A 22,661-nucleotide genomic window follows, 5' to 3' on the forward strand; every position below is an offset into this window, starting at 1 on the left:
AGAGCTTCAAGCGTGTCCACCCCCCAAACGTTGCACATCTTACTCATTGTGGTTGTATTATTAAGCTGCAGAAGCAAGCTCATTTGGCCCTTTTCAAAATAAGATTATACCAGCTAATTCAACTAAAATATTCATGCCCCAAATCTGAGATCTCGCTCCCTTGGGCAATGCTGGACACACTAAACAATTCCTACTGTCAACCTCTCTTTTTTGTAAATTCTCCAAGAATTGGTTTCCTTCTGTTGGATCTAGACATTATAATGGTCTCCCTCCACCCTGTATTGTTTCACCCAATTATATTAGTGTTTGCATTTCCCAGGTTTATAGATTAGATTTGAGGCTGACTGCTTCCTGGAGATCTACAAGGAGCACTTAAAAGTCATTAGTAACTTAGCCACAGTCATAACATAGGCTACAGTTTTTTGGAAGGATTTCCTGTAGACCGTTGACACCACCCACGGCAAGTAGATTCTTGTGAATTGTAAACACAGAGCCCTTCCCTGACTTGCCTGTTCTGTCTTCTTCCTGATCTCTTGTCTCCATCACCATTTGTCCTAAACTTCCCTTTACAGTTACAACTCTTATACACCTCTTCCAGGAATTAATATGTAACAGAATGTTGAATCACTGAACAGTTTACACATGTGCTTAGGACACCAGAAAAAGTTCTTCTGACAATTATTTTAATAATTATTCAAAGAATTTGATGGTTCATATTTTAAAAAGAAAACATTTTTAAGTAGTCATGATAGGAAAAAGATGGTAGTTTGTTTTACGAATTTTATTGTTTATAATTCTTTTTAATTTGAATCCATAGAGGATGGTGTTGGGAGGACAACCTTTTATTTTTAGAGTGCACAGCCTTTAAGAGTATTAATGTGACCTTGATTACAGTGTCCAAACATGAAACATCCCATAATGATACGAAGGATTAGGGAGGGGGTAAAGGGCATTTATTGAAACCTTAAAATTTGTACCCCCATAATATGCCAAAATAAAAAAAAAAGAAGGATTGGTGCATGTGCAATCATTTGAAATCAATTTTTTTTACTAAGTAGCCTCTCTGAAAGACAGCATGATGTGATGGCGCTGGATTTGAACCCCAGCTCCGCACTCACCACTAATGCTGCCTTGGAAAGGTCTAACTTTTGACTCTCACTCTGTTGCCCAGGCTACAGTGCCGTGGCGTCAGCCTAGCTCACAGCAACCTCAAAATCCTGGGCTCAAGCGATCCTCTTGCTTCAGCCTCCTGAGTAGCTGGGACTACAGGCGAGTGCCACCATGCCTGGCTAATTTTTTCTATTTTCACTCATCTAGCTATTTTTTTTCTATTTTTAGTAGAGATGGGCTGGGTCTCGAGCTAACTGACCTCCAGCAATCGTCTGGCCTTGGCCTCCAAGAGTGCTAGGATTACAGGCGTGAGCCCGGACAAAAGTCTAACTTTTTTGGGCCTGAGGTTCTTCATCTGTAACTTAGTGTACTGGTCTCTCATGGAGAAAGTGTCCAAATAGTAGCCTCTCTTGACAGGCAGAAGGCAGAATGGTGGTAGAGAAGGGACAGCGAGGCACTATGGTATTGTACTTAGAAACATAGATGCCAGAGCCAGTCTACCTAGGTTTGAAGCCTGCCTCGTTATATTTATCTATAAAATGAGTTGTTGTGATAATTCAATAAGTTAAAATGTGTAACACATTTAGAACAGTGCCTGACTCCACAGTTGCTTGCTGTGTTGATGATCATCATCATCTCTAACCAAATATAAGCAGGGGACCTGAACTCAAGTGTACTTTCTTTTGTCATCAAGCAGAAACTATAGATCAGAGACCATTACTACACAAACTTTGTAAGATTATGGAAACTTTGTCACTCCCTTATGCTTGTCAGTTTTATCCCCTGTTTTCTCCAGACTTGAACAGATAAATCTTAAAATTAAATGAGCCTGTGTGCTTGGCTTCAACGGCAGTAAGAAAGTGGGGAAGTGGAGAGACTGTGTGTCATTGTGCAGCCTAGGCTTGGGGAGACAGTTACCGAAAGAAGAAAAATCAGGCCATGTCCTTGTGGCTTCAAGGAAGAAAGAATATAGGAAGTGGGCTTGGGCCTGGAAATGGGGAGCACTCCATGGTGGAAAGGTTCATGTGTTTCCCTGTCCTCCCTACTTCCGTCGCAAGGCTGTGGTAAGCATCAAATGAGCTATTGCGTATAAAGGTGCTGTAAAGTGTTACGAAGGCTGGGCACAAGCCACCTGTAATCCTAGCACTGTGGGAGGCTGAGGCAGGAGGATGCCTTGAGGTCAGGAGTTGGAGACCAGCCTGAGCAAGAGCAAGATCTTGTCTCTACTAAAAATAAAAAATAAAAAATTTAGCCAGGCAACTAAAAAATTAGCCGGGTGTGGTGGCATGTGCCTGTAGCCCCAGCTACTCGGGAGGCTGAGGCAGGAGGATCGTTTGAGCACAGGAGTTTGAGGTTGCTGTGAGCTAGGCTGACGCCACGGCACTCTAGCCCGGGCAACAGAGCGAGACTCTGTGTCAAGAAAAAGAAAACTTAAAGTGTTACGGAGACATTACTAGAATGGCAGTGAGTACTTATTATAGTTGCTACATTGCAAATTTGCCCTCAAAAGTGTGTAAGATTTATTCCTCTCGGAACCAATATCCAAGTCCTGCCCTTTCTTTAATACTGATTGACGGGAAGCGGAGGCAGGAACGTGAGCGGGAGCAGGAGCAGGAGCAGGGTAGGCACCGTGGCTGGGATCACCACCGTCCAGGCGGTGAAGCGAGATCCAGGTTCTGCAACAGCAGGCTGATGGTTCAGAGGAGAGAGCCCAGCGCCTCCCGCAGGAAGAGGAGGGAGAAAGGCGGCCCGGGAACAGGCTGATGCTGAGGTGGCCTCCTTGAACTGCAGGATCCAGCAGGTTGAAGAGGAGCTGTACCGTGCTCAGGAGCACCTGGCCACTGGCCTGCAAAAGCTCGAGGAAGTGGAAAAAGCTGCTGATGAGAGTGACAAAGGTATGAAGGTTATTGAAAACCAGGCCTTGGCCGGGCGCAGTGGCTCACGCCTGTAATCCTAGCACTCTGGGACACCAACTCGGGAGGATCATTTGAGCTCAGGAGTTCGAGACCAGCCTGAGCAAGAGCGAGACCCCGTCTCTACTAAAAATAGAAAGAAATTAATTGGCCAACTAAAATATATAGAAAAATTAGCCGGGCATGGTGGCGCATGCCTGTAGTCCCAGCTACTTGGGAGGCTGAGGCAGGAGGATTGCTTGAGCCCAGGAGTTTGAGGTTGCTGTGAGCTAGGCCGACGCCACGGCACTCACTCTAGCCTGGGCAACAGAGTGAGACTCTGTCTCAAAAAAAAAAGATGAAGAAAATATGGAACTCCAGGAAATCCAACTCAAATAAGCTAAACATATTGCGGAAGAGGCAGACAGGAAGTATGAACAGGTGGCTAGTAAGTTGGTGGTTACTGAAGGAGACTTGGAACACACAGAGGAACGAGCTGAGCTGGCAGAGTCCCGTTGCCAAGAGATGGATGAGCAGATCAGACTGATGGACCAGAAACAGAAGTGTGACTGCTGCTGAAGAAAAGTATTCTCAAAAGGAAGACAAATATGAGGAAGAGATAAAGATTCTTACTTATAAACTCAAGGAGGCAGAGACTGTGCTGAGTTTGCCAAGAGATTGGTAGCCAAGCTGGAAAAGGCAATTGATGATTTGGGAGATAAATGGAAATGTACCAAAGAGGAGCACCTCTGTACACAAAGGGTGCTGGATCTGACTCTGCTTGACCCGAATGACACATAGATCACCCCAGTCCCGCCCTGTTGCTGCTTCTCCCTCTGACCCAGACTCCGCCTGAGGCCAGACTGCCCGAAGCAAAGCTGACCTTTGAACTGAGGGCTGATCTTTAACTGGAAGGCTGTTTTCTCCTTTCACCCCACCCACCACCATGGCTTTTTCACCAAACTGTTTCTGCCTCTTCCCAGAGATTCCAGCTGGGCTACAGGCTGAGCATCTTTGGGAACCTTTGAGTACAGTGCAAAATGACTTTAAAAGCATGTTATGACGTACACATTTTGCAAATACCTTTTTTATTGTAGCAACCATTTGTAAAACATTCCAAATACTTCCACAGCTCTGATACAGCAATCTAATTCCTTTCTCACTTTCGGAAGGTGACTTTGCAGCTTACTGCATATTGCCCTCTCCATAGAGGAGGGGAAAAGGTATGGGCCTGCCTTACTGAGAACCAAACAGAGCCCAGGGAAAGACTCCTCTATGGGAAACCTCATTGCTCTGTACAAAGTACCAGCCAAACCAGAAAGGTGATCCCAGGAGAAGTTAGCCAAAACCAAACAACAAAAACATGTTGTTCGAGTTTTCAGCTTTAAGGTATCTTTGGACAACTTTATTATTTTTTTTTTTCATTAGAAGTGACCACATTAAGATGGTGAGACCTCCTAAGACCAAATTTTTGTCCTATCTCTACCCCCTTCTAACCACTAACAGAATGGATCTTGTGCCCCTTATGTGCCCCTACTTCATTACTGTCCTGCCTCCTTGAAAGAAAGAAAATTATGCTTTTGCCACTGATTTAGCCATATAAAAATCATCTCATTCCCCTTTTGTGGGTCTGAAGCTGCTATCTCTAAAAGTGCCATCTCATTGTGCTTCTTATCAGTCAGTGTTGGAGAAATCTTCAATAGCTTATGTACAAAACTTTGAAAATTTTATATTGTTTTGAGACTTTGTTTTTGTTTGTTTGTTTGTTTTTGAGACAGAGTCGCGCTTTGTTGCCCAGGCTAGAGTGAGTGCCATGGCTTCAGCCTAGCTCACAGCAACCTCAATCTCGTGGGCTCAAGCGATCCTGCTGCCTCAGCCTCCCGAGTAGCTAGGACTACAGTCATGCGCCACCATGCCTGGCTAATTTTTCTATATATATTAGTTGACAGCCTCCTGAGTAGCTAGGACTAAAGGCATGCGCCACCATGCCTGGCTAATTTTTCTATATATATTAGTTGACCAATTAATTTGTTTCTATTTATAATAGAGACAGGGTCTCGCTCTTGCTCAAGCTGGTTTCGAACTCGTGACCTCGAGCAATCCGCCTGCCTCGGCCTCCCAGAGTGCTAGGATTACAGGCGTGAGCCACTGCGCCCGGCCTTATTTTGAGACTTTGCTTCTTTGGGTTTGGGGCACCCTGGCCACCCCATCTGGCTGTGAGAGCTCTCTGCAATTTGTGGGCTGGCGGTGTGCTAAGCTTTTAAATTTTGTTTCCCTGCCCAATCCCCACTTTTTGATGAGGTTTCTGTGAGGTCTGTTACGTGTACATCCTACAGCTGATTGGCTTAAGATGTACTCTCCTTTGCTGTGGTCTCTTTGGGGCAGATTGGGAGAAAGAGAAAACCAATAGTGCAACTGTTTTGATACTGAATATTGACAAGGGTGTTTTTGAAATAAAGAACCAGTCCCTCCAAAAAAAAAAAAAAAAAAAGACTGATTGAGCAAGCCCCATTTTTTCCAGGAAGCCTTCTCTGACGGTCACCACACTACACCACTCTCTTCTAATTTGCATAGCAAGAGTTCCTCTTCTTTGCTCTCCTGCAGCCTGTGAAACTTTCTCTTGTTACTTACCTCTTTCTCAGTGCTCTCTCATCCAGATTGCCCCTTAAGGCAGAGCACAAAGCACTTTATGCACAGTCGGTTTTCAATAAACATTTGTCCAGCAGTGCTGTGGTAGGCAGAATAATGCCCGCCCCCCTAGATGTCCACATCCTAAGTGCTGGAACCTGTGAGTATGTGAGCTTACATGGCAAAGGGGAATGGAGGTCACAGATGGAATTAAGGTTGCTAATCAGCTGATCTCAAAGTAGGGAGATTATACAGGTGGACCTAATGCAATCACAAGGATTCTTAAAAATGGAAGAGAGAGACAGAAGAAGTCAGAGTGATGAGATGTGAGAAGAACATGACCTACTCTTGCTGTCTTAGAAGATAAAGGAGGCCAGGAGCCAAGGAACATGGGCAGTCTCTAGAAACTGGAAAAGGCAAAGAAACTGATTCTCCCTTAGAGGCCCCAGAAAGGAATGCAGCTCCTCCAAACCTTGGTTTTAGCCCTGCGAGACCCATTGCGGACTTCTGACATCCAGAACTCTAAGATAATAAATGTGTGTTGCTTTAAACTACCAAGTTTGTAGTGATTTGTTACATCAGCAATAGGAAACTCATACAGATTATGAGAAAAGGACTTTCCTGCAACTATATTTACTGTTTACTGGCTCTGAACTGCTTTTTTTTTTTGAGACAGAGTCTCACTCTGTTGCCCAGGCTAGAGTGCCGTGGCATCAGCCTAGCTCACAGCAACCTCAAACTCCTGGGCTCAAGCCATCCTCCTGCCTCAGCCTCCCGAGTAGCTGGGACTACAGGCATGCGCCACCATGCCCGGCTAATTTCTTTCTATTTTTAGTAGAGATGATGTCTCGCTATGCTCAGACTGGTCTCGAAATCCTGACCTTGAGGGATCCTCCCGCCTGGACCTCCAAGAGTGCTAAGATTACAGGCGTGTGCCATCTCACAGGCCTCTCAACTGACTACTCTGCCTGGGAAGGAGAAGAAAGCAGCAATTTTTCAGAACTAAAAGTTAGTACCTATCATTAACATAATTTGAGCCGTGGGTAAATGAGGTAGAATTATTTTGGTTGCAAGTAAAGCAGGATGTAAATGATTGGCCTTTTAAAAGAACAAAATGTAGGATGGGTGCGGTGGCTCATGCCTATAATCCTAGCACTCAGGGAGTCCGAGGTGGGCAGATCACTTGAGCTCAGGAGTTCGAGACCAGCCTGAGTATGTGCAAGACCCGGTCTTTACTAAAAATAGAAACAAAAAATTAGCCAGGCAACTAAAAATAGAAAAAATTAGCCGGGCATGGTGGCTCATGCCTGTAGTCCCAGCTACTCAGGAGGCTGAGGCAGAAGGATCACGTGGCCCCAGGAGTGTGAGATTGCTGCAAGCTAGGCTGATGCCACAGCACTCTAGCCCGGGCAACAGAGAGAGACTCTGTCTCCAATAATAATAATATAATATAATAAGAAAATGTAACTGCTTTTCATGTTTTTATTAAAAATTTTTTAGAGACAGGGTCTCACTCTGTCACCCAGGCTGGAGTACAGTGGCATTATCATAGCTCATTGTTACCTCGAACTCCTGGGCTCAAGGATCCTCCTGCCTCAGCCTCCCACGTAGGTGGGACTACAAGCATGTGCCACCACACCCAACTATTTTATTTATTTTAATAATTTTATGGAATGCTTCATGAATTTGTGTGTCATCCTTGAGCAGGGGCCATGCTAATCTTCTCTATCATTCCAATTTTAGTCTATATGCTGCCAAAGTGAGCAGTATTTATTTTTTGTAGTCTCACTATGTTGCCCAAGCTGCAACTGCTTTTTATAAATTTATTTTTTTATTTTTATTTTTAGATCCTATAACAACAGTCTTTCATGTAGCTGCTTTTTGACAGAGTCTCACTCTGTCACCTGGGCTAGAATGCCGTGGTATCAGCCTAGCTCACAGCAACTTCAAACTCCTGGGCTCAAGCAATCCTCCTGCCTCAGTCTCCTGAGTAGCTGGGACTACAGGCATGTGTCACCAGGCCCGGCTAATTTTTTCTATATATTTTTAGTTGGCTAATTTGCCCAGGAGTTCAAGGTTGCTGTAAGCTAGGCTGAGGCCACAGCACTCTAGCCTGGGCAACAAAGTGAGACTCGGTCTCAAAAAAAAAAAAAAAAAGTACTTGGCTTATTCTTAGGGAAAGGGACCTTTGCCAGTACAAAATGCAAATATTTGCCCTCCCTGCAAGATGAAATGAACTAAATTTTGAAAGCAGCTCTCCTTGTAGTCAAGAAAAAGATATGAGGCCAGGTGCTGTAGCTCACACCTGTAATCCCTGTTTGGGAGGCCAAAGTGGGAGGATCATTTGAACTAAGGAGTTTAAGACCAGCCTGGGTAACATAATGAGACCCCATCTCTACAAAAAAGTTTAAAATTAGCCAAAATACTAGCTGGGCATGGTGGCGCATGCCTGTAGTCTTAGCTACTCGGGAGGCTGAGGCAGCAGGATCACTTGACCCGAGGAGTCTGAGGCTATAGTGAGCTATGATACTGCCACTGCACTCTAGCCTGGGCAACAGAGTGAGACCCTGTCTCTTAAAAAAATATTTTTGATTGTTAAGAATTTGGACTCTCTTAAATACAAAAGAAAAAGAAAAGAATTTAAACTCTAGTTTGAAGCTCTTCACCATGGGGCATCAAAGTTTCTCAGTAAAGAAAAAAGAATTGGGCTTTGGATAGAGAGGAGGTATTCTGAAACTCAGGGAGGATTTGAAGTAGGGAAGACAAGGAAGAGCATTATTGCATAGGTTAGGTAAGATAGTCCAGGCCCTCTGGGGCTCGTTCCTGGAATATAGTCCCCACACCTATAGCTAGGTAAATGCCATGCTAAAGGGCAATGTCCACACCCAGGACCTGTGCCCATAGATCCTCTGGTCAGTACGTGAGCAAGAACATGACTCGATTTTGCCCCAAAGCTTTATCAGCTGACCATTCTGGGGGAAAGAGCAATGCCTACAATTCAATAAGATATATATATATTTTTTTAATTTTTTTTTATTTTGGCATATTATGGGGGTACAGATTTTAAGGTTTCAATAAATGCCCATTTCCCCCCCTCCCCCCAAAAGTCTGAGTCTCCATCATGACCATCCCCCAGATGGTGCACATCTCACTCATTATGTATGTATATACCCACCCCCCTCCCCCCTCCCACCTGCCCAATACCCTATTACTGTAGTACCTATGTGTCCACTTAGGTGCTACTCAGTTAATACCAGTTTTCTGGAGAATATATCTGGTGCTTCATTTTAATCATTTAAAAAATGTGCATCTCAGTGATATTGAGTACATTCAAAATGTTGTACAACCATCACCACTACGTAGCTGCAAAACATTTTCATCACCATAAAAGGAAGCCCATACCTATTAAGCAGTCACTCTCTATTCCCACCTCCCTGAAGACCCTAGCAACTGCCTTCTGCTTTCTGTCTCTATGGATTTGCCAATTCTGAACACTTCATATAAATGGAATCACACAATATGTGACTTTTTTTTTTAGAACATCTCTTGAGGAGCCCACATATAATAGGTATGAGAATAAGCCATATAAAATATTTTGTTGCGTGAACTGAAAGCCTGAATAAATAGTTTTAGATAACCAGTTTCAATTCTACCAAAATAGAGAAATTATAAGAAAATTACTGGGTAAAATTAGTCAAACAGCACCAGGATCCTTTAAGCTTTAGAGAGTGCCAAGTAATGCACTATCATCTGCAAGGAAACCTTCACTCAGATCTCTGTTACTTCCCTTACTTTGGAATTGCAACTCCTTTAGACATAACCATAACCATAAAATAGCTGGTCATTTGACACTCTTGCCCAGGCTGGTCTCAAACTCCTGACTTCAAGCAATCCTTCCGCCTCGACCACCCAGAGTGCTAGGATTACAGGTGTGAGCCACTGCATCTGGCCAACAATGTTATTTTCAATGAGACCAGAGCTAATGAGAGGTAGAGCAAAAAGTGTAAGTAGGTCAGGTTGATGGTCCCTATGTTGTATGTTTTTTTGAAATTTGAAATTGTATTCCTCCTTTTTGCCCCACTAAAAAATAGCCTGTTCATTACCCTGTTATAAGGCAGGAAATTCTTCCCATTGGAATTATTTCTTGGAGAAAAAGCTTTGTCTTCAGAGGCTGTGGTTAAATTCCATTGCTAACTTGTGGTGGTGGAGGGGTGGGTGTGGTTGGTCTAGAAGTAACTCATCACTTCACTGTCACCTGTTACTCATTATATTTTCACAGAGGGCAGGGTCCAGAGAGACAGGAACCTAGTAGAAGTAAATTCGAAGGTGAGGTAAAACTGAAAAGATTTGAAACAGGAGCATCTGCAAGAAGGGGTAGTTAGAATGGGGTACTGCAGGAGAAGACTTTGTAAAACAGGAGTGCATTGGGCATTTGGAGATGGGCTGAAGCCACAGAAAGTGCCTAAATGGGGAAGCTTGAAGACCCACTTGATCCATTCCACAATGCCTCCCCAGACCTACTGAATCAGAATTTCCATTTTAACAGCATCACCAGGCAATCCATGTGCATATTAAATTTGAGATACATTGCTCTAAGAGGTCTGCAATCCACAGGGCTTAAAAACCAATTATTTAAGCAGGTTTGGAAAAAGATTAAATGGAAAAAAGTTGGGACCTGATCTTACAAAATGGCTTAATTAAATTCCTTCCTCCCTTTATCTAAATAAGATTTGTATTTTAAGGTGGTGCCTTATGCCTGTGATCCTAGCCCTCTAGGAGGCCGAAGTGGTAGGATTGTTTGCAGTCAGGAGTTCGAGGCCAGCCTGAGCTAGAGCAAGACCCCATTTCTAGCAAAAATAGAAAAAATTATCTGGGTGCGGTGGTGGGTGCCTGTAGTCCCAGCTATTGGGGAGGCCGAGGCAGGAGGATAGCTTGAGCCCAGGAGTTTGAGGTTGCTGTGAGCTATGATGATACCACTGCACTCTACCTGGGACAACAGAGTCAGACTCTGCCAGAAAAAAAAAAAAATTTCCCAAGAGGCTTTATTTAGATATCAATTTAGGCTACGTGGATATGGTGGCTGGCCTGTAATCCCAGCACTTTGGGAGGCCAAGGCAGGAGGGTCACTTGAGGCTAAGAGTTTGAGACCAGCCTGGGCAACATAGTAAGACCCCATCTCTACGGAAAACAAAAAGAAGTCAGGTGTGGTGGCATGCACCCAGTTATTCTGGAGGCTGAGGCAGGAGGATTGCTTGAGCCCAGGAGTTCAAAGCTACAGTGAGCTATGATCGTGACACTCTACTCCAGCCTGGACAACAGAGTAAGACCCTGTGTCTAAAAACAAAACTTAAAAAAATATCAATTTATCTTAGCACCTGTCATAGGTCATACAGCCTGGAGCTGGGAAGTAGGTAGGAGGTCATTAGGTTCACCCCTCTACTTTGAACAGATCAGAACTTGAAGTGGACAATTAGCTTTTAGAAAACCTCTGAGGAACAAAATACAGCCATTGATGTGACTTAGGGCTCTTAAATTTGGAAATCTCAGTTGGAAGTCAGCTTAGTTCCTTGGCCTTTTCTGAGCCAGTTGATCTAATGGAAATAATCTGTTTTTTCCTAACAGGTGATCCATCCAGGCCCATTAATCTGTGCCTACTGGATCTGAAAAGAACTAGCCAGGCTGGAGAGAGAGCAGGTAATGGACCATTTCTGAGTAAAGATTGAAAATGTGTCTCTGTTTTAGAACGGAACTCTCTTCACTCTGATTTTTGTCACCATCAAGTGATTTCCTAGTAATACAAGTATTAATAGATGGCAAATAGGCAACTTTTGGAGAGAAGAGTAATATTATTTTATTGTTTTATAATTAGTCTCAGGTTTAGTTAATTTCAAGGGGGGGGAAGTGAATGTCTTCAGGAGTTTGAGATAAGCTCCATTTTCTCAGTGAAAATTTGATTCTATTGGATTTACCAGAGACGAAATCAGAGAACAAAAGGAGCATTCACTCATTCAGTGTGCATTCAACATTTATTAAATATTTACTCTAGAATAGGCATTGTGTTAGCAGCTGATGATACAGAGTAAATAAGATGGACAAGCTTCCTGTCTTCATGGAACTTACATTCTGGTGGGAAGGACAGATAAAAACAAGTAAAAAAAAAATATATATATATATATATATACACATATATATATATATATATATATTTCAGGCAGCCATGAGTGTTATGAAGAACACTGAAACAGGAAAGGGAGTAGAGAATGATGCATGTGTGGTAGAGGAGCCATTTTAGATAGGGAGATCAGGGAAGGCCTCTTTGAGGAGGTGGCATATGAGATGACATTTCTATGCTGATAAAGGAATAGCTATGCTTTTTTGGAGTTCTAGACAGAAGGACTAGCATGTACAAAGGACCTGAGATGGAAGTTAGCTTGGTGTGCTAGAAGTATAGTATTATGGGGTGAATTGTGTCTACTAAAAACTCAACGTGTTGAAAACATAATCCCCAGTACCCTGGAATATGACCTTATTTGAAAATAGAGTCAATGTAGATGTAATTAGGTAAGATGAGGTCATACTGAAGTAGAGTGAGCTCCTAATCCAGTATGACTGGTGTCGTTATAAAAAGGGGGAAGTTTGAACACAGAAATGCACAGAGATCAGGGTTATGCTTCTATCAGCCAAGGAATGTCAAAGATTGCCAGCAAACCACCACCAGAAGCTAAGGGGACAGGCACCAACAGCTTCTTCCTCCCAGCTCTCAGAAGGAATAAACCCTGCCTCGAGAAATATGAGACAACAAATTTTTGTTGTTTAAACCACTCAGTTTGTGATACTTTGTTTACTGCAGCAAAGCAAACTCATACAACCTGTGCTGCTGAAGAGAAGTGAGACTAGATGGAGAGAGATGAGTTCAGAGAGGTAGGTAAAAGAAAAGTTACCTGGGGCCTTGCAGGCCTTTGAAAATGTGTTGCAAATGCACCTAAACCCATTGTTTCTGGTAGACTTAGCATGCTGCTGAAGACTAGAAGTGGGTGAAAGCTATAGGTCACCTCTCCCACAGCCTTCCTTGTAAGGTAGAATATAATAAAGGTAATTGTCAGACTGAAGTGTATGACACATACAATTATTAGCAATCAGGGACCAAAACAGTCTTAGAGTCTTTTCTAGCAAACTGGGTCAAGTACATGCTTTCTTTTTTTTGAGACAGAGTCTCACTCTGTTGGCCAGGCTAGAGTGCTGTGGCATCAACCTAGCTCACAGCAACCTCAAACTCCTGGGCTCACTCGATCCTCCTGCCTCAGCCTCCCAAGTAGTTGGGACTACAGGCATGCGCTGCCATGCCCGGCTAATATTTTTTTTCTATATATATTTTTAGTTGTCCAGCTAATTTCTGTTTTTAGTAGAAACGGGGGTCTCGCTTTTGCTCAGGCTGGTCTTGAATTCCTGAGCTCCAACAATCCACCCACCTAGGCCTCCTAGAGTGCTAGGATTACAGGCGTGAGCCACCGCACCTGGCCCAAGTACATGCTTTCTGATCTTTAGGAACTCCAGCAAGTTCTTTGCATAAAAGTTTCACCTGAAACAGGTGGCCCAATATTATGGTAATAAGGATCAGCCTATCTTCTGATTGGATCAGGAAAATCTTTTTCTTTTTTCAGGAAAATCTTCTATTATATGGCATATATTAGTTATTTATTACTATGTTACAAATTATCCAAAAATGTAGTGGTTAAAAGCAACAAACATTTCTCACCACCCAGGACCATCTGGCAGGCTGGCTACCACATGTCGAGATATAGGACCACACAGAGTCTGAGGATCAGATGCCACTTCAAACGGTGCTGAGCTGTTGAGCTGGTTTGTCAGATTTTTATATTCGTTTCATGCAGGCATGGAGACACTGGAACAATATTTCTAATCATTCTACATATTTGGAACCCTGTTCATTTCACCGATGAAATATTATTTCTTACATCCCTTTTACTAATTAGTGGACCCTCAATGGCAAGGTTTTTTTACCCTTGGATTCTATAGAGAGAATTCAGAGGACTCTATTGATGGGGGAAAAAAATCACAGCTTTGCTTTTATCAATTTTTAGCTGAATGTAGTCAATAATTCACAGTCTTATTAGCAGTACCTGTGACTTTGTCACCAACACATATCAAAGATATTTTCACAGCACATTATAGCTGTTGCCAATATCTCAAAAGATCACTTATGCTCATCACTATTTAAAAATTGTGATGATTATTAGACCTGCTCTAGATCTTGTTATTTGCTAGGTTAATAAGGAAGCACACATATTCAGTGGTGATAATAGAACTGGAAAAAAAAAGAAAGCACACATAATTTTTAAAGTGTCCATACCACCCAAAGCAATCTACAGAGTCAATGCAATCCCTATCAAAATTCCAATAACATTTTTCATGAAAATAGAAAAAAACAATCCTAACATATGTATGGAACCACAAAAGACCCTAATAGCCAAAGCAATAGTAAGAAAAAAAAAATCTGAAGACATCACACTACCAGATTTCAAAATATACTACAAAGTTTTAGTAATCAAAACAGGGTTGTACTGGCATGAAAACAGACATATAGACCAATGGAAGAGAATAGAAAGCCCAGAAATAAATATATACATTTATGACCAATTGACAGTCAACAAAGGTACCAAGAACACACAATGGGGAAAAGACAGTCTCTTTAATAAACAGTGCTGAGAAAACTGGATATCCACATACAGAAGAAAGAAATTGGACCCTTGTCTCATACTATATATATAAAAAAGAAAACACTCAAAATGGATTAAAGACTTAAATATAAGGCCAAAAGCTGCAAAACCACTAGGATAAAACATAAGGAAAAAGTTTCTTCTCTTTTATTTTATTTATTTATTTATTTATTTATTTATTTATTTATTTATTTATTTAGAGACAGAGTCTCATTTTGTTGCCCTGGCTAGAGTGCTATGGCATCAGCCTAGCTCACAGCAACCACAAACTCCTGGGCTCAAGCAATCCTCCTGCCTCAGCCTCCTGAGTAGCTGGGACTACAGGTGTGCACCATCACTCCCACATATTTTTTTCTATCTTTAGTTGTCCAGCTAATTTTTTTTTCCATTTTCAGTAGAGATGGGGTTTCAATCTTGCTCATGCTGGTCTTGGATTCCTGACCTCAAGCAATCCTCCTGCCTTGGCCTCCCAGAGTTCTAGGATTGCAGGCGTGAGCCACTGCCAATTTTAAAAAATTGTTTTCTCTTTTTTCTTTTTTTCTACCTAGTGAGCATGAAGTAACATTAATATTTTGATAACTGTGTTTCAACGCAATTGGCTTTAATTGTAATCCTATGTGTTTTATTTTGCACATTAAAAGCATGACTCTGAAATGTGTTCACCAGTTGGCCAAAGGTGCCCATGGCACAAAGAGGGTATAAGAACTTCTGATTTAGTGCAGGTTCAGATAGGAAAATGTGAATATTCTAGGGTGTAGCTACCTTTGATGTGTGGACACCTGAGTAGGATCTTTCAAATGCTAATCACTAATCACTCAATGCTTACGTGATTAAATGCTTGATCTTTGAAATGCTAAAACTAATCACTCCTGAGTATTTATTCCTGATTAGGATAATTTAAATGTTAACTAACTACCCCCAGAGTGTGGATTAAAACTAATTTACAATGAAATGTAAAAACTGTTTATCAATATGAATAAACATTACCAGTTCCTCCTCCACTTTCAAAATATATACTAAATCCACCTTTTCTTCCTACCTTTACTACCCTGCCCTGGACCAGTATTTCAAAAGATCATTTTGTAGACACATATAATATTTCACTAAATAATTGATTCCATGAATCCAGGATGTCATACGTTGTAAGACCTATCATTCTTTTATGCACCAAAAAAGAAAAATTGCTGTCAATTAAACTATGACATATTATTAATGGTAAAATTCACCCCAATTTGAGAATAAAAAGTGACATAGATATGCATTTTAGAAGAGATGAAATCAGGTATACTGTATAGCTGATACTGTTTTGAAGTAAATTATAAACAATATAAAACACTGCATGTATAAAACACAGCATGGCAAAGATTTGGATTTTCTTTTCTTTTTTTTCTTTTTTCTTGTCTAGTATTTAAAAACTGGATTTTATTTTCTTCACACTTAGGAACTAAGTCATCATTTCAGTTTTCCAGCCTGCTGACCTGCCACAAGATGGCGAGAGCTCCAAGGCGACACAGGGAAAGGCAATGAATGTAAGTGAAGGCAAGTGTCGCACGTGAAAGATCAACAAAAATAATGATGGGCGGCTGGGTGCGGTGGCTCAGGCCTGTAATCCTAGCACTCTGGGAGGCCAAGGCGGGCGGATTGCTCAAGGTCAGGAGTTCAAAACCAGCCTGAGCAAGAGCGAGACCCCATCTCTACTATAAATAGAAAGAAATTAATTGGCCAACTAATATATATAGAAAAAATTAGCCGGCCATAGTGGCGCATGCCTGTAGTCCCATCTACTTGGGAGGCTGAGGCAGCAGGATTGCTTGAGCCCAGGAGTTTGAGGTTGCTGTGAGCTAGGCTGACGCCGCAGCACTCACTCTAGCCTGGGCAACAAAGCGAGACTCTGTCTCAAAAAATAATAATAATAATGATGGGTTTGTCTTTGGGGACCTACACTGGGCTTATTTGAAAGTTAATAATAACGAACAGAAAACAAGTACTTAAGGGAACCATAGAGACAGACGCACATGTAATGTTCCACTCTGCCTTGTGTGTACCGGGCTATGCCCTCCAGACATAGGTGCATGGGCAAGATCACATGGTTAGCGTAGGCAGCTGACAATGTGGACTTGTTGGCAATCAGGCTGTCAGGGCTGTTTAACATGTTTAAGAACCTTTCTCAGCCCCAGGCAGCCAGACATCTAGGCAGCTAGAGAAGTGGCTCATAACAAGACAAGGCTTGCCACAAGGGTTCCTCACCACTGCCAGGCAACCCAGTTGTTTTTAGCTCAGGGTATGTAATAGGGAAAATAATAGGATGTAAGCTGTGGTATATTTCTGTGGGATGAGTGGTGAGGGAAGTGAAGCCTCTCCCACGCCATAAAAGCCAGAGTTGCCAATGTGATCAACACTGCCTATGTGGAGAGCTGTAAAGAAGCCTGGACTCACACATGTTGCTGCTGGGGATTTGAAGTGGTATAGTCCTATGCAGGGGGGATTTGTCCATATCTAGTAAAATTACATATGCATACATACATAAAGCAATCTCACTTCCCAGAATCTATCCCAAAGACATACTGAAAAAAATGCAAACTTACATATGCCCAATGCTATTTATTCCCATTATTTATAATATCAAAAGACTGAAAGAAACCCAATACATCCACATAATAGAGCAATATACAGTTATAAGAAAGAATAAAGATAATCTTCATATAGTTGTAAGGCTGGTGGCAGGCCCCCCTCCCCTCCCTAGATCAAAAAGAAAAGGCTCAAGAGACCAGACCCGCCAAGTACAACTGCCAGGCCCAGCTGAAAACAACAACACCTGGATATCCACCCAGATAAGAAAGCTTTTGGCTCCTGGATTCCTCAATTGGAATCCAGCCCCTCATATTTCTCAATGACCACCAAAGGTCACAGTGGAAAAACCCCAGCTCTTCCCGCCAAAAGTCCTCAGCCCACTTAAAACGGTATAAAAGCCTTCCCCCTCTTTCAAAATGGGCACAACTACTTGGGCCCTCCTCTCTTGGGACCTGCAAACCTCACCAGGGAGCGCTCAATAAACCAACATTGTTTGACACCACTCTCTCTGTCTGTCTTTTCTTTTTGCTGCCACCAAAAACCTTACAATAGTGACATGGAATTATCGCTGAAGACATTAAATTTCAAAAGGTAAATTAGAGGACATTTTTTAAAGATACCATCTTTTGTGTACAAAAAGGAGAGTATGGGGGTTCCCGGGGATAGGCTTTGCTGCCTATTGCAAATCACATTGCCAAGGATTTCCAAAAAATAAAAAAAAAACAAAAAAGAGAATGTGTGTGTGTGTGTGTGTGTGTGTGTGTGTGTGTGTGTGTGTGTGTGTGTGTGTTTGCTTATATTTTTAAATAAGACACATAAAAGTATGAACCAAAGTCTAACAGAACTAGGGGAAGGAGAGAATAAGATGCAGTGATAGGAATAGAAACTAAACTTCTCTGAATGTACCCTGTTATCTAGTTTTGACTTTGGAAGCATAATTAAAAATAAAATTAAGTCAAAAGGAAAATAAACAATCCCTAAGAACTGAAAACAACCTGAAACAAATGAACCTCACTGTATATCAAATTGGTGGCATAATTATGCAAAGAAGAGAATAACATCAAATGACTTTAAAGCACAATATTTTGACTATACATCCCTAGTGATATATAGTCTAAGGACAGAATGAACCCCAAAGAAATCTTCAACTGTTTTCCACAGTTTTAATGTTAATAGTAATATTGGCATTGTTATTTTGAAATTATTATTAGTTTAGTTAGAATTAAGTAAATGAGTATGAGGTTAATATACTTAGAAACCAAGATTGTCAGAGTAAGAGAAAAAAGACACAAGTATAAAATAATGAAATTAGGTAAAACTCCATACTATTAAATTTTATATATTTATTTTTTGAGACAGAATCTCCCTCTGTTGCCCGGGCTAGAGTGCCGTGGCGTCAGCCTAGCTCACAGAAACCTCAAACTCCTGGGCTCAAGTGATCCTCCTGCCTCAGCCTCCCGAGTTGCTAGGACTATAGGCATGCGCTACTATGTCCAGCTAATTTTTTCTAGATATTTTTAGTTGTCCAATTAATTTCTTTTCTATTTTTAGTAGAGATGGGGGTCTCACTCTTGCTCAGGCTGGTCTCTAACTCCTGAGCTCAAACGATCCAACTGCCTCGGCCTCCCAGAGTGCTAGGATTACAGGCATGAGCCACTGTGCCTGGCTGAAACTCAGTTTAAATATAAAAACTTAGGTAAAAATTAAAGAATGAAGAAAGATTTACCATGCAAACACTAATCAAAATAAAACTAGCCATATTAATTTCAGACAAAGCAGACTTTGAAACAAGAAGGACATTCAGGATAAAGAAGGCATTACATAATTATAACAGAAGAAATGGCTTGAAAAAATGGCAAAAATGTTTTATGTCTCTTTAATATATCCCCCACTCCTTCTGGAGAACTAGGACCTGCTTCCTTGCCTCAGGCCAGTGGTTGGGAGGGGCAGGGGAATGTCTTTTGTTCTTTTTGTGGCAGGAGATGGCTCAAGGGAATTGTCTGGGTCCAGCAGGTGGCTCACACCTGGAATCCTAGCACTCTGGGAGGCCAAGGCAGGAGTATGGCTTGAGCTCAGGAGTTTGAGATCATCCTGAGTAAGAGCAAGACCCCATCTCTACTAAAAAGAGAAAAATTAACCAGGCATCATGGTGCACGCCTGCAGTCCCAGCTATTTGGAAGCCGAGACAGGAGGATTGCGTAAGCCCAGGAGTTTGAGGTTGCTGTGAGCTAGGCTGATGCCATGGCACTCTAGCCCAGGCAACAGAGGGAGACTCTGTCGAAAGAAAAAAAAGAAAGAAAGAGAGAAAGAGAGAGAGAGAGAAAGAGAGAGAGAGAGAGAGAGAGAGAGAGAGAGAGAGAGAGAGAGAGAGAGAGAGAGAGAGAAGAGAGAAAGACAGAAAGAAGAAAGAAAGAAATGTCTGGGCAGAGGTTATGAGATTGTCTTAAGTGAAGATGGGATGAATCCGGGCGGAGTCATCAGATTGTTTTAGCTAAATATAGGATTTATCAGAACTTTTGAAAGCTCTGTACTTCCGATCAGAAGTAGGAAATTGGTACTTTGAGATAGGAGTCTGCCAACTTCCTCTTTGCCATCAAATTAATAAACTTCTCTTTCCTTCTCCTCAAACCACTTGTCCTTGTTCTTCTGATGTGGCCTTGGGGACAAGTGCCAAACTTTCGGTAACATAATAATAAAATAGTCAATTCTCCAAGAAGACATACTATCTTAAATATGCATGCACCTAACAACAGATCCTAAAAATTTATGAAAGAAAACTGGTAGACCTGATAGAAGAAATAGAAATCACAAGTTAGAGACTTCAATGCCCCTCTTTCAGTAACTGATAGACCAGAAAGAAAAGTAGAAAAGATGTAGCTGACCTGAACAGCACTACCAACCAACTTGTCCTAATAAACATTGATAGAACACCCCACTCAACAGCAGCAGAATACATTCTGCTTAATGGAACATTCATAAAGATAGCAAGATAGACCACATTTTGAGTGATAAAACATATTCAACACATTAAAAAGTATAGTAATCATACAAAACACATTCTCAGACTATAAAGTAATTAAACTAGAAATCAATAACAGAAAGATAGCTGAAAAATTCCCAGATGTTTAGAAAATAAACAATATAGTTCTATGAACCTATGGGTTCATAGGTCAAAGAAGTTTAGAAATTAAAACATATTTTGAACTAAATAAAAATGAAACAGGAGGATTGCTTGAGGTCAGGAGTTCAAGACCAGCCTGAGCAAGAGTGAGGCCCTGCCTCTATCAAAAATAGAAAAAATTAGCCAGGCATGCCTGTAGTCCCAGCTACTTGGGAGGCTGAGGCAGGAGGATCGCTTGAGCCCAGGAGTTTGAGGTTGCTGTGAGCTAGGGTGTCACCACAGCACTCTAGCCTGTGAAACAGAGTGAGACTCTGTCTCAAAAAAAAAAAAAAAAGGAAAAACAAAACCTATGTGTCTGATGCACTTGTGAGCATACGTCAGTTTGTTTATACACACACACACCAAACTATTAACAGCTATTAACAGTGGTTATCTTGAAGTGGGATGAAAAAGGGATGTTCATATTTTACTTATACACTTCTATATGGTCTGATCTCATTGAAAGCAGCATTACTGATAATAATTTATTAAAATAGGGCTTTAAAAAATGAAATGTCCACAGGACATTAGCGTGATTTCTTTTTCTGACCTTTCAAAAAGACTTTTCAAAAAGTCTTCATGACTTTTTGGTCATGAAGTAATCAAGCTCTTAATAACTGCTCACATTCATTACATCATTCTCTTAATAAAAAGCTATTTTTAAAACAAATGAACACCTCCTTTGGAATTATAGTTTCTAAAGAAGGGAAAATGAAACATTTATCCTGCCTTTTCTGCATGCATTATGACTCAGAGTAAGCAAATAGCTGATGAAGAAAAGTTCCTATTTATGAGAGAAGTGCAGCTGATAAATGCAGAAGAAATTTTAACATTAGAAAAATCACGTATTTTGCAATTCCTTGATGAAATCACAGATCTGGGCAACGATTACTAGGTAAAAGGTTGATGGGATCTTTATTATGGGGGGATAAGCTAGCATTATCTTAATCCACTGATCAATCTTAGCATGAATCAAAACCAGATATGCAGACATAATGCACGCCACAATGCGATATATCCTTGCCTAAAAATTGACACTGAATCTAATGAAATTTCTAATTATTGGTTCACAGGAAATACAGGGGACAAAGAACAAGTTAAACAATATTATAAGGAAGCAATTGACCAAATCCAGAGTGCTGGACATTCTACAGAAAAAAATGATTCAGTTTCCTCAACAAATCAGTGACATATAAAAAGGGAAGGGTCTTCCTGGATGTGTATTATAGAAAAAAAAAATAAAAATAAAAAAAAATAAAAAGGGAAGGGGAGGAGGAGAGAATAAGAGGAATTAAGAGACCTTATCAATCAAGTGCAATAGGTGGACCTTGTTTGGCTAATGATCTGAACAAACCATCTATAAAAACACATCTTGGGCCGGGCGCGGTGGCTATGCCTGTAATCCTAGCACTCTGGGAGGCCGAGGCAGGCGGATTGCTCGAGATCAGGAGTTCGAAACCAGCCTGAGCAAGAGTGAGACCCTGTCTCTACTATAAAAATAGAAAGAAATTAATTGGCCAACTGATTCATATAGAAAATTTAGCCAGGCATGGTGGCAAATACCTGTAGTCCCAGCTACTCGGGAGGCTGAGGCAACAGGATTGCTTGAACCCAGGAGTTTGAGGTTGCTGTGAGCCAGGCTGACGCCATGGCACTCACTCTAGCCTGGGCAACAAAGCAAGACTCTGTCTCAAAACCCCCCCCACACACACACACACACAAATAAAACACATCTTGTGGCCGGGTGTGGTGGCTCACACCTGTAATCCTAGCACTCTGGGAGGGCAACACAGGAAGATCACTTGAGCTCAGGAGTTTGAGACCAGTCTGAGCAAGAGTGAGACCCTGTCTCTTCCAAAAATAGAAAAATTAGGCAGACTTTGTGGTGTGCATCTGTAGTCTCAGCTACTTGGGAGGCTGAGGCAGGAGGATCACTTGAGCCCAAGAGTTTGAGGTTGCTGTGAGCTAGGCTGATGCCAAGGCACTCTGCTCAGGGCAACAGAATGAGACTCCGTCTCAAAACAAAAAACAAATCAAAAACAAACAAACAAAAAAAACACATCTTGAAAACAATTGTGGAAATTTCAATACAGACTGAGAATTAAGAAATGATTATCTAGCTGCATACCAGATACCAAAAAGAAGAAAAAAAAGAGAAATTATTATCAATTTTGTTGGATGCAATGATAACATAGTGGCTATGCTTTTTAAAATAACCTTCTCAGTTATAGATGCATACCAAAGTAGTTTCTTTTCTTTTTAAAAAATTTTTTGTAAAGATGAGAGTCTCACTATGTTGCCCCGACTGGTTTCCAACTCCTGGCCTCTAAGTGATCCTCCTGTCTTGGCCTCCCAAAGTGCTAGGATTACAGGCATGAGCCACTCTGCCTGGCACCAAGGTAATTACTGTGAAATTGTGTCTGAAATCCTCCAGCCAGATGAATACAAAAAATGAATAGAGGCTAAATGAAATAAGATTGGCAAAATGATAATTGTTGGAGTGGGGTAATGGTATTAATACATGGGGGTTCATTATATTATTCTCCTTTCTTTTGTGTATGT

The 22,661-nt window shown here is 41.4% G+C and overlaps 1 non-coding gene and 1 pseudogene across 1 annotated transcript; one reads left to right on the forward strand and one right to left on the reverse strand.

Annotated features, from left to right (window-relative positions):
- Positions 1 to 1,083: 1,083 nt before the first annotated feature.
- On the forward strand, positions 1,084 to 3,803 carry LOC105873065 (uncharacterized; annotated as a pseudogene).
- Positions 3,804 to 7,292: 3,489 nt separating this feature from the next.
- LOC142866051 (U6 spliceosomal RNA) lies at positions 7,293 to 7,397 on the reverse strand. The gene has a single exon (XR_012916122.1). It is a non-coding gene; the product is annotated as a U6 spliceosomal RNA (small nuclear RNA).
- Between the last annotated feature and the right edge of the window lie 15,264 nt (positions 7,398 to 22,661).

This window comes from Microcebus murinus, chromosome X (assembly GCF_040939455.1).
Source record: "Microcebus murinus isolate Inina chromosome X, M.murinus_Inina_mat1.0, whole genome shotgun sequence".
Lineage (NCBI taxonomy): Eukaryota > Metazoa > Chordata > Mammalia > Primates > Cheirogaleidae > Microcebus > Microcebus murinus.